The sequence below is a fragment of the Poecile atricapillus genome, chromosome 2 (genome assembly GCF_030490865.1).
Source record: "Poecile atricapillus isolate bPoeAtr1 chromosome 2, bPoeAtr1.hap1, whole genome shotgun sequence".
Classification (NCBI taxonomy): domain Eukaryota; kingdom Metazoa; phylum Chordata; class Aves; order Passeriformes; family Paridae; genus Poecile; species Poecile atricapillus.
The window spans coordinates 130,178,950-130,191,945 of NC_081250.1; positions in this window are offsets into that span (position 1 = coordinate 130,178,950).

Here is a 12,996-nt window from a genome sequence, read left to right on the forward strand (position 1 = left end):
TGTGCCATCTTTCATGTCTGTTTATGTTTGCAGCCTTTCAAGGGAACTTGTCCCCGCTAGTCTCTGCAGTACGACACCTGCAGTAAAGGGAACTGAAATCAATAGGGCTGTAAAAGACAGTGGTAAAACAAATAATAAATAAAATGTATTTGGACAGAACCACACTTTTTTTTTTTTTTTTTTTTTAATTGCAGTTCTTAAAATGTTATGCTTTTTGTATCTCGCTTTTTAATATTGTTCTTATTTCAGAAGTTTTGGACAGGCTTATTTTATTGTCTTCAGAAATGTTACTTTTCATCCAGGTTCTAACTTCTGCTTTCAATTTCTTCAGTCTTTCAGATTACTCTTAAACATTGTCAAATTATTTGTGCAACACATAATTTTCTGAATGATGCATCTAAATAAAAAAGTGTTTAGAATTGATTGCAGCTCTAAGGTGTAGAGTTCTGGGAAAAGCTGGGCCTTCTGTTTGTGTTTCAGATCACACTTTTCCCTCAAAATCAATGTTTGTTTCTCCAGGAAAAAACTTCTAGGCTATGCTTTCAGCACGCTTTAAGACACAAGTGTTCTCCATTCACTCATGAACTCAGAATGATTCAGACTTTCTCAAAGCTGTCTGCTAGCAGTGACTTATCTTTAGAGTCCATCTCAAAACCAGTTTTGAATAAAGCATTAAGTTACTGATGGTTTCTAAATAAATATAATGAGAGGGAAATTAACTTTCTCTGAAATACACTGATTTTAATTGACCTACATGCAGACTAACTGTGTACTAGTCGGATAAAAATGAGCAGTACTTTCAACATGAAGTAGTAATTTTAAAACAGTGAGACTTCATGTGGCAGAACCAAACTCACATACACAAATTCCTAATGACATTTTTAGTCCTCCTTCACATGACAAGTGCAGAGTAACTCAAGTCATGATGTCAGAAGTGTGATCCCTATAAACAAGTCAAGTATTTGTCTTCCAAGAGCTAGTGTCTCTGCTTGGAAGTTCAGTTACTAGGAAGTGCAGTGTATTACTTGGAGTACAAATACACAAATGTACCTAGTATGCCTAATTGAATGTCCCCATTACTTAAAGTCAGAGGTGAGCCTGTCACACCCAGTATCTTTCTCTGGCTGAAAGAGTTTCCCAGGCGCAGAGCAATTGCTTACAGGTTGCAGCCACACAGGAGAAAAAAAAAATCTCCCTTGTCAAATGCATTACAAAGTCCAGAAGCACTTAAGGCTTTACAACAGTCATAACATGGTGCCACAGATAAAATCACAAGAAGAAACTCAGCAGTGAGACTGGGTCCTTGCGCCAGCTGTTTCTCTGAGTAAATCCAACAAAAAAAGGCAAACGTCCAGGTGTTTATTGTGTGAATCATTGTTCAACGAGTCGGTTTTTCCAGAAACAACTCTTCTCATATCATTAGTAACGTCCTTTTCACCCTTCCCACTTATCAACTTTTGTCATTTCTCCCTCGTTCCTTTTCAACTTTTTCTTTTTGTCTTTTTACTGTTACTCGTGGTTTCATGTCACCTGATATCTGTCCATGTATCTCTTCCACTTCCCTGCTGGACCTGCCTGACCTCAGATTCTTTCCATTTCTGTTTAAATAAAATATTTATTTTATGGGTCTATTAGGGTATGATAATTTCAGAACAGAATTAATGTGTGTCAAAATGAGATAGTACTGCTGAAGGAAAAAGAAACATAGAAAAGTAACCCTTAAGTTTCTATTGTTCCTGTTTTTGTGATCTTGTTCTTTTATTTCTCATGGGACAGAATCACCTATACCTGCAACCTCCCTGATTGTAAAAAATGCAAATAATGACCAGTCTTAGTTTCCATAGCTAATCCAGTGTGGCACTTGCAGCATCTGCACGTTCACATGCATGCCCTCTGTACACTGCTCGGTCACTCCACCTTTGCTGATCACCTGTCCCCCATATTCTCCCAGATGAGACTTTACAATGCTGCTGAGGAAAGGCTTTTACCAAAAGTATCACTGAAGCAGTGTACCTCTTACCAATGCACTTATAATGAATTTTCATTTTATCTTCATTGCACTGATAGTTGTGCTGACATAATTACGATTTTGTCTGTATTTGCCTACTCTATATACTCAGTTTAGTGGTGTAACCTACTCATGATCATACTCGTTGAGCTTCTTTGTGAGACTGAGAACACTGATGAGCTCTGATTTAGCAAAGATTAGCTCTGATTTAGTTTATTCTTACTAACCTTCCTAATACTGCTTTTGCTTTGGGACATACAACATCCACTCCATTTATAGAGAGACCTGGTCATTCCTGCCAATGCTTTTCTTTGGTTTATTTCTTATGAAATTCTTCTTATCAATAATCTTATTTTATAGAAGTCTGCTTTTTCCAAGTTCACTGTATTTTTTTTTATTTTTCCCTCTTTTTCTTTGTGTGGACTGTGGATTCTCATCATGGTATAATTACCAGCACTGATATCATTGCAATCTCTTGTACCCTGCACTTCAAAATAAGTACATGCATCCCCATCAACATTTCACTTTTTTTCCTGACAGTTCTATTTTCCTGACAATTGTTTCTGAAACATTTTACCTTTCTACACAAACAATTCAATCTTGAATTATTCAGTCAAATCCCTGTAGTTCTCATAATCTTGATATATATATTAAGTGTTAAATATATTTAATACTTATTTAAGTGTTAAAGAACCACATATTCCTTCCATTTAAGGAATTTTTCAAACCTCCCTTTGACATCTCTCACTCTCTTTTGGTAGCTTTTCCCTTTCTATTGTTTATACCCCAGTTCACATTGAGATAATTTGTCTTTATACAATGGTGTAAGAATTGTTCTGGGGAGAGGGTACCTAGACAAAAAAGCACAATAAAGAAAATCAGATGAACAACTTTTTGTGAGCAGCCATCCAAAACAAGAGACATCCTGGTAAAGGGCATAAGGGAGAGAGGTAAACCATGTAGGCATGTGTTGGCATAAGACCAAAGCATGGCACTGATGTTCAGCAAGATCTGTACAAAAGAGGGAAGGCAGAGTTATCCAGTAGTTCATAGTACTAATGCTTGATGGCCAGAGTGAAGCTACACCAATTGTGTGGCCCTGCTCTCCTGTCCAGGAAATATGGCTTTTTGACTGGCCTATGTGTGTTGTGCCTTGTATGATGAAAATCTTGCCTGTATTGTCCTTGTTCCCAGAACATGCTCTTCAGTTTTGACCTGCTAATCTTAATTCTCAATTGGACCAGTTTTCCTGTCTGAGGTAGCAGAAAACAGATGACCAGGAACTCAGGAGGGGTACCTAAAAAGGTTCCCCCACACTGTCTTAGAAGCAGAGACACTTCCTGCTTGCTTCCTTCCTTGCAGCAGTCATTATGAATTGCCCATCTGCTGGAAGACATGGGCTCTGCTCTTTCTCAGGGAAGTTCACACACAATTTTCACCCCATAGAGAGGCACAGTCCTTCCCCGTGGTGCTGCAGTATATCTCCAGCTTCTGTGTTTGGCTGTCCTCAGAGTATTCCAAGTCTATTATATTGATGTAATTCTCCTAGCCACTCTTGTATCTCAGCCTAGCCACCACCTCCAGCAGCTCTTTACCCACATGGTACCTCATTCTTGGCTTGCAGTGACAGTGATACCACCTTGCAGCTCACCAGAGCTTGGACAGACGTCTCCTAAACTGGTTTCGTTTGTTGGTAGGTGTGGCTCCTCTCAAAGCAGGAGGAAGCTGAATCAGCAGCACATCTGACTAATGAACAGCACATACCCACCTTTATTCCCAGAGGATCTCCTCGAGAGGCTTGGTCAGCCCCATCCCTGCAGAAGCTGCCTCACACTTATGGCACTCTCGGGCTCTGTGCCCAGGCGTGACAGTGGGACCTCTCCTGCTGCACACAGGCAGACCACACTGTCCTGCCTCCTTCCCTGCTGCCACAAGAGGCCTGCTGAGAAGTTCCCCAACTTGCTGCTGCCAGGTCCTGGCCCCTGTTAGCTGCTAAGCTAATGCTGATGAACTCCTCAGCTATTAAACTTGCACAGGTCAAGATGATAGATTTTAGTTTTCCCTTTTCTTCTTGCAAGCAATGACATAATGGAACCAAGTGGCTCTTCTGGAATAAACAATGCATATTCTAGAGATTACTTGTATTTACTCTACATGCAAGACCTCCAAAGAAGATTAAAACTTGAACTCCATACTGTAGCATGGAGATATTCCCTTTCTTTCAGGATGCTGGTGTTCTGTAATGTGATGTCTTAAGGCGGCATATGCATTAACACTTATAAATGGCATATTTCAAAATTACTTTTTTCCTCATAAATGCAGAAGAAACAATTTTTTTACCTCTTACATTCATAACTCAATACCTATATAGACATGTCCAAATTTGCACAGCTCAAAATATGTAACATTGTGTAAAATCTAAAAAGAAAATGCTAATCTTTCCTCATCTATAGTCTTGATAGTATTATGACATGAAATAACCATCAAGCTGGCAGACTGATGTTTTTTTTGATTCACACAGGTATGTAAATGCAGATGGTCTTAGAGGAGTCTATCATCTGGATGTATATGCCCACCTGTAGGACACTGAAATAGGCATGATAAAATAAAGTAGTCTCTAGGGCTTTGTTTATCACTGTTATCACAGATTCTGCTGTCTGAGCTGTTACATAAAGCAATCAGGAGCCCAGATACCAAGACTCCTCCTTCAAACTGAAGCAGGACTTAGGTGCTCTTCATTCTCTTTCCCTTATCAGAAATCAGAACCAGACAATCCCCATAGATCTTGATCAGGATCTACAGCTCTGGCTCCCAGGTGTAGGGACAAACACTTTTCCTGCAGATATCTGAGCCCCATAGCTGGGGCAGGTACTCACAGCCCTTCCTTGAAGGGAAGTCCCCACTACTGCAGCTCACTGCTTCACCTCCTCACCTTCTGGGTTTGCTGGCCCTGTTAGCCAAATCAGGGAATAGGGCTTAGAGCTTTGGGAATGGATTTTGCTCTGTGCTTGAGGAAAAAAAGCCCAGCAGTGTTTCAACTTTTTATTATATCTTGTCCTTAATTCTTAATTAAAATTTAGTATTGTAATACACATTTTGTGTATATGATATATGAAATATATTTACAGTGACTGACTCACAAAGTAGACTGAAATTCAGTGAACCATATAGACAAATCTTCAGTGCCTGGGCAGTCCATGCCCCTCAGCTCAGAACCTGGAAAACTGGCCTTTGAATGAAAACATGTTCCAAAAACCAGCACAAATGACTGGCAAGTGATGCTTTTTGTGTCCCTCCTTCCCAACCTCCCAGCTGTGAATACAGAATGAGTTTCTGCTGCTCAGGCTTTCCTGACTCTCCCTTTGCCATGACTGCGTAAAATCAGCAACATGAAGGAATCTCACTCCAACACCCTCATCTCGAGTCTGATGACTCCTCTAAAGGGCAGGATTTATTGTTCCCAAGTTAGTGCAAACCTCAGAAACACAGAGCTATAGCAGTGAAGATAAATCTGGCTAAGGTTTATAGTTTATAACCAGCCAGCTTGTTGCCCTGGTATAGGTTAAAAAAGATGCTCTTTGCCTGAGCAGGGATAAGTCAGACTCATTTCCCCCTTGGTTTTAGCTCTTCTCTTCCCCATGCAGACAATATTCATATTGACACTGCTTTACATCACAGGGTGAAAGCCTGATACCAAGTGTTTCCTTGAGCACAGGACTTACAAATACTTGTACCAGCAACTGTAATGGCAAGAAGAGCAGCAAACTTCAGCTCATCAGGAATTCTTACTGATAATTGAGTTCCCAGAGTATGTTTCCCTAAATGATATGTGTATTTCTAATACTGAATTAGCTTCCTTGAAGCCTTTGACAAGGGTAGGAATAGATAGCCAGGGGCTGAATATTTACGTTGATTTTGACATGCAATGAAAGTACTTTATGCCTAAATACCAAACTCGGGGTTCATTTTAGAACAAGTTCTTTTCAGAGGAGCTTCCAGCTGGCCCTAAATGTGATTTCTGCTGGAAAAATGGCTACAAATCAGTTGTGTTACCTCTCATCTCAGCAGGGCCATGAGGTCTGATTGCACCTGTGCCCTCCACTGAAAGTATTACAAACTTCCAAAGAAGTGACAAAATTGGAGTCAAACCTTCTAGGGTTTTGGCAATTTCACTCCAGAGTCAAATTACATGGCTCACCTGATAAACCTGAATAGATGCTGAGACTGACCTTTAGCTATTGGAAGGAATTCTATATTCATTAGAGTCCAAGCCAAGCATAAATGATCACACTTATTTCAATTACCTACTTTGGTAATCAAGACCTAGTCACATGAATGAGACATTAGAGGATGAGGCCTATGGTCTGTAAGAGAGGAGGGTACACATTTTGTGCTGCCACCACCTACAATGAACACTATTTAAAGAACTAATTCCTGTGCTTAGAATAGAAAATGTCAAAAATACCACATAATTTTAACTTCTGCCAGCGATGGATAACCAGCTTTTGTTGGCACACCATACACAGGCCAGGACCTCAAGGGACTTTCTGTGGGACTTTCATTTCTGTGACTAAATGACTGTGGTATTGGGCTGTCAGTGTATGTACTTCGTGTTCACTTCTGTACTTCCAAAGATTACAGTGCAACCATTTTAGCTCTTTTTCTGTCTCCCTTGTGATTTGCATGGAAATGCTTCCCTGGCCCTACACCTCTGCTTGGCATTTATGGAAACTCCATGACTTAAGGCTCTCCATCATCTCCTGCCTTAAAGCCTCAGGTGCGCATCTGTCTCATCACCTTTCAAGTTAAAAAGACAGTCAGCAGGGTAAATTCATTAGTTCAGAAATCTCTCTGCCTTTTTGCATCTCAGGGTCAGTGTAGCCAGAGAATGAACCAGTGCCTTTAACAGTGTCCATGAGAAGAGGTGCTGTGGCGCTGGCCTCAGCTGCTGGTACCAATATCCATCCTAGACCTAAATCATCTCAGCTCAGCAAAGCTGAAACTAAATGCTGTGCATTCAAGGGTTAGTTTCATGCTCAAATGCAACAGGACAGACTTCCTCTTGATAAGCCCAAACCCGAGGTCGAAGGTTTCACTTAGGAGCACAAAGCCACCTCCTTTTCCCCTCAACTTCAGCAAGGTCTTGCGATCGGCTGGGCAGAGCAGCACCTCGTGTCTGCTCTCAGGCTTGCATTTCCTTCCTGTAGGTACTGCCCAGGCCATATCACCAGCACAGTACAGCAGGGCAGGGCTGAGCAAACAGGAGTCCTGGCTCCCAGCAACCTCAGTGCCGCGACTCCGAGTCTCCTCCCAGTCCAAAGGGAGACCAACACACTTTGTAGCACATCTATAAAACCAAAACCAGCCTGGTGAAGAATACTTTGCCTGAGCTTCTTGGTCTTAATGTGTCTTGTCTAAGTGCTGAGTGGACATGGCAGTTCATGAAATACTGAATAAGTTGCATCAATCAGTGGTTAATAGTACAGTTACATTTATATAATGCATTATAGGAGTTCCAAGTATTTTGTAGACTTGAATTAAATTTTGCAAGACCTGTAAGAAAAGCCATCTGCTTTCCACAAAAGTGATGCTGCCACCAATTCCAGGAATTCAAAAACAATAATTCAGACCCCAAAAATACTATGGTGGTCTTTAAAAGGTCTCAAAAAGATAAACAATGTGAATGAATGAATGAATGAATGAATGAATGAATGAATGATCTTTTTATTCACCTTTTGCTCTGTGACCCTAAATGTTTCATTACAGTTATGGAGATTAGAGGGAGTTTTTGAACGACAGAAACCTTCTCACATACTCATAAATTTGTAGAAGCTATCAAACAAAAACAAGACTGTTTCAACACAGTGTGCTTAGAAAATAAAAATACAACTTTGTCTGAACTTCCTATGTACTTTTCAAATTAATTACTGGGTTATTTGGAACTACAGAGATATTTATCTTCTATCCCTAACTAATCTGAAGCATAAAGAGCTTGTTATCAGTCTCAGGACTTTGAGTTATGTTCATGAAACAGGAGTTCTGGTAGTGAGTTTTTATGAATGACTTGCTGGTAAGTTAAACAGGACAATGAGGAGCTAATGCAGAAAGACAAGCAATATATATTCAATGTCTTTGATATTCATGCAACGTACTGCAACTAGATCACAGAGAGAAGAGATGGGATGAGGACAGGTATTGCTCTTTGTGGTAGCTATCCACATTCTTTTAGTAAAAGGGGTTTTTTTATGTTTTGCTACATTCCTATATATTCCTATATATTTTTAAAACATTTTACTTTTACTTCAGTCCTTAGATTTCTGTGTTTTATAGTTATTTGCTAATTTTCTCTTAGAATCACAGAATTGGTAAGGCTGGAAGGGACCAGACCACAGTGGGTTATCTGGTCCAACCTCCCTGCTCACCTACAGTGAGGGAGACTCCACGTCTCTGGGCAATCTGTTCCAGTGCATGGTCACTCCCATGGTAAAGGAGTTCTTTGTGTTCAGGTGGGACTCCCTGTGCATCAGTTTTTGCCCACTGCCTCTTGTCCTATCACTTAACACCACTGAGAAGAGCCTGGCTCCATTCACTTTATGCCCTCCCTTCAGAGACTGATAGACATTGGTGAGACCCCCTCTCAGCTGTCTCTTCTTTCAGTCCTCAGGTGGACCGGGAGTCTCAATCTATATGCACCTTTTGGTTATGGTGCTTAACTACTTATTAAAGAGAGATACACAAGCCTAATAATGCATTTGATATTTTTGAAAGCAACCTTGAGACAAGTAGCAGGTTTTGACAATGGTATAGCATTTCAAGTAAAAATAAAAGCTGAAATTGTGTGTATATAGTTTTGCTACAATCGGATTTTTACAGTTAATTCTTACAAAGTACTAATTACTCTTAGAATTGGCAACTTCATGTCTCTGCAAGCTTTTGCTGAATTTAGCTTGGTGAGAATGACAGAAACAAATTTATTTTCTTCATTTCCTTTTTGTTCTTTATTTTTTGCTGTTTATGGAGTCCTGTTTTAAATATGCCACATTTGCAGACTTCCTGCTACTCTTTAAGAGTGAATGTCAATTTTAATGGATTTAGGTTTGTTTTTCTTTGCTTTTTGCTGCTGCAGAAGTTATGTGTCCATATTTTTATGTAGATATGTTCTAGGTTGCCAACAGAAAGAAAAGCAATTTGTTGAGTAAGCACAAGTATAAGGGAATGTTATATAAACGTTAAATAAATCCTGTTTAAATAGCATATCTTTATTGTCTATTATAAATAATAAAGATTTTATTAATATAATATATCAATTCATATGTCCTTAGTTTATTTTTACATATTTGTTCTTTATTTCAAACGCACAAAACAAACACTGCATATCTTTAGCACAATTCCATTATACCTGTATAACTGTATCTGTAGTACTGCTCTAAATTTTTGTTACTAATTTTTACAAAATCTGAAAAAAAATCTAATATTTTATCAGAGATGTTCCAGAAATATATTTTGATGCCATTGGGGATCTCTGTAAGTGACTTTTGCTTCAGGGGTCAGCTTCTAACTGAGCCTATTGAGGAATATACTCAATGCAAGTAGCTCAGACAGAGGACTTGTGGCACCAGCCAGGTGATAAGGCACTCACAGAGACTCAGAGACAGCAGGAGTCAAGGGCTTAGAAAGGAAGAACCCAGAGTAACACCCACATAGCCCAAGAGGGTATAAAAGCCCAAGGTTTCCTTTGCTCAGGGTCCCTCTGACCAACTCTGTTATTCTGTTTTTGTACCACTATTAAATCACTTTAAGGAGTCAGAGCTCTGAGATGCTGCTATGGGAGATCTGGAATCAAGCTGTGAAGGAAATCTGGTCTGGCTGCATGAGCGTGGGATGTGCAGGGAGTCAGGGGTGCACCCGTGGGGTCCCTGGAGCTGCCTGCTGCGCAGGGCTCGGTCCCAGCACAGAACGCCTGTGGTGGTGGGTGTGAGATGGCCAGTGTGGCATCTGAGTGCTCTGACAGGAAGGTTTCTTTAGCAAGCTCCTGGAGCCAGGGGGCTGTTATCAGACCAGCTGACAGCAGCTGGGCAGCACCACTGGCTTCATGGGTTTGCTGACAACTTTGGATGCAAAGGCCTGCTGCAAAATGCAGTGGAGGGAGCTGCATTAGAGCTACTGACACAGCCCAGGAGGGCAGGACCTCAGCAGGCAGAGCAGGGCCACAGTGCCAGGTGATCTTCCAGGGGATGCTCAGAGGCGCTGTGCTGGGAGGCTTCTGCTATGCCAGAATCCACACAGGTCTGGGGACCTGCACAGTAGAACCACTGCAGCATTTTCTTATTTAAAGTAGTTTGATTTTCTTTAGCTAGACTGGTATTCACCATAGATTTTGGCGTACGTGTAAACATTTGACCAAAGTTATTTCATTTCTGTAAATGTGGCTAATATTTCTGAAACTGCTTTAAATACATATTGCATATGGTATTTTATTTCTGTAAATGTGGTTAATATTTCTGGAACTGCTTCAAATATGTATTGCATTCAGGCAACAACATGACTTCTGAAGACAAATGTAATTTTCAATCTCATGTTTCAAGATCAAAATCTCAACACTATATAACTATGTCTTACATGCATTCACTTGTCACCATGTTAAATTGTTTTTTTAATTAGAGAGGGAAGAGTTTGTTGATTTACTTATATTGCAGTAAATGTTGGCAAAGAGTTTGCCAAGGATAGACAGAATCAATGCTGTAATTGCACAGCGACAGAGCCTGCACATGGTCTGAGGCTACAGTTCTGCAGAAGGGTTTCCTCTACCACGTAGCATACATCACTCTAGAGTGTTGTAACCACCCACAGGAGGACCAGGAACAAGGATTTTCCCTCTGGAAACCAGAGTTGTCACTGATAGCTTGTACTTCACCATTGCAGCAGGTGCCATCCACCAGGGATGCAGATGTTCTGCACAGTCCCTGGGGCACTCAGAACAAATCCTGCTCTCCAGGGAAGAGTATTTAAATCTTTTTGTGGATCTGAAGCACTCTGGTAATTTGCCTCTCCTATTTAAATAGACATTCCCAATCACTACACTGGTGAAATACTGCAAGTAGAAATTATAAAAGTAGTGGCCTTCAGACATGGAGGTGGATCATTAACAAGGTTTGTCTGGACCTGTCCGAGCAGCAGGTCTGCAAGGCCTCAGTCTTTTCATGGCAGAGCGCGTGTTTCTTATCATACTCATGTCCCTCCAGAGCAAATGCAGCATGCTCCACATGCAGCTGGCAGGGCTGGAGGTCACCTACTTCTTCCTGAGGAGCATGCGTCCCAAAACACAGCAGGCAGCATTGAGTCCAGCACTGGCACTCAAAAGGACATCCTTCAACCACATACAGCAGAAAACAAGGCAGCACTGCTCTCAGCATGAAGAGAGCATGAAGAGATACATGGTTTTTAAGCAGACTGTCTATAATTGGACCTGAAGTCAAGCAACGGATTACATCTAAAATTAAGACATCATCCTTAACTCTGAAGTTGCTATAAACTCAGAAGGATCTCTTTCCAACCAAATTCTATTCATGAAATTACTTTTTCAGGGAAAACAGGAGTCAACTAGTGGATCTAAATGCTGTCACATGGATTGTAACTATTTTTAATGGGTTTTGGTAATCTGGACCAAAAATTATTCAAGAAGTTGCCTTCACAAACTAAATGGAAAATTATACTAAATGGAAAATTATACTTTCCTTCATCCAACATCGTTCCAGTTCTGAGCAGTTTAAAGAAAAGTCTGTGCTAATTGTCAATACAATCCTTTTTCTATGTATGCCAAAGTACAGAGCATTTCCAGGCCCCCACCCATGGGAGATAAGAGCACACCTTAAAGGAAGTGGCAGATGGAGCAGGTGAAACCATGACATATTTCCTTCTCATGCGGGAGAATGACATAACTTCTTACTCACAAGCAGAACAACAGATCCTTTTTTGGCACTTAGTGCTTTCTTGGTTCGATAAAAAGGACGCTGTCTGGTCCTCAGAATGCCATTACTGTGAGTAACATCAGCCAGACTACTTGCTTGAGCAAAAGTCTACAAGCAAATTTGCTTCATGCAGCTGTCTTCCTCCTCATTGCGTGATGCAATCACAAACACTGTCAGGGGTGACAGGCTGCCCTTTCCCAACTTGTCACCTCTTCTCAGGTTTCCATATAAGATACTTATCTACAAGGTCTTGATCTGATAATACGTATGAAGAAAAGTCTTGTTGCACTCAGCCTATAGAAGTTGCAGCCTATAACCAAACATAGGTGTTTAAATCCCTAATTAAGACAAAAGCTGTGCATTACAAATTGCTAATTTTCAAAATATTGCATGAAAGGGATGCATTTGAGTAGAGCATAGTTAACATAAAAGCTATTTTTGATGATGAAGGCTCTCATAAGACCAAGTGTGTAGAAAGATGGCAGGTGAGCAGTCATGGCTCACTGTGGTCTGAACATGTTGTATAATGGCAGCCAAACTTGTCAACAAACATGGGATGTAGTCAAGAATACAGGAAAGAAAATTATGTTTTATCACTTTCTATCACAGGAATGTGAACTATATTTTATCATTCTCTAAAATTTAGCATCTAGACCAGAATGAACTGCAGCCTCTCTCTCTCTCTCTCTCTCTCTCTTGCAGAGCATTAAAGAAGGAACAGTGAAGGGCAACACAGCTAATTGGTTGGAGCAGCTGCCTTAAGAGAAGTGCAAACAGGTTTTGGACTTTTTGGTGTCGAGAGGAGAAGGCTGAGGGGGAAATCGCAGATAATTTCAGTTTCACAAAGCTAGTGGGGAAAGTGAGTGAAAAACTGCTGCTCACAAGGTCCCATAGGTGATATTCTAAACAGCATCTCCGACTGCTGCTTTCAGAGACAGCACAGAGCTGGAAGAACCACAAGTCCAAAGTGGTAGGGCATTTCTTCTCTCTGGGTCCATAGATTGTTTTCTGATAATTATC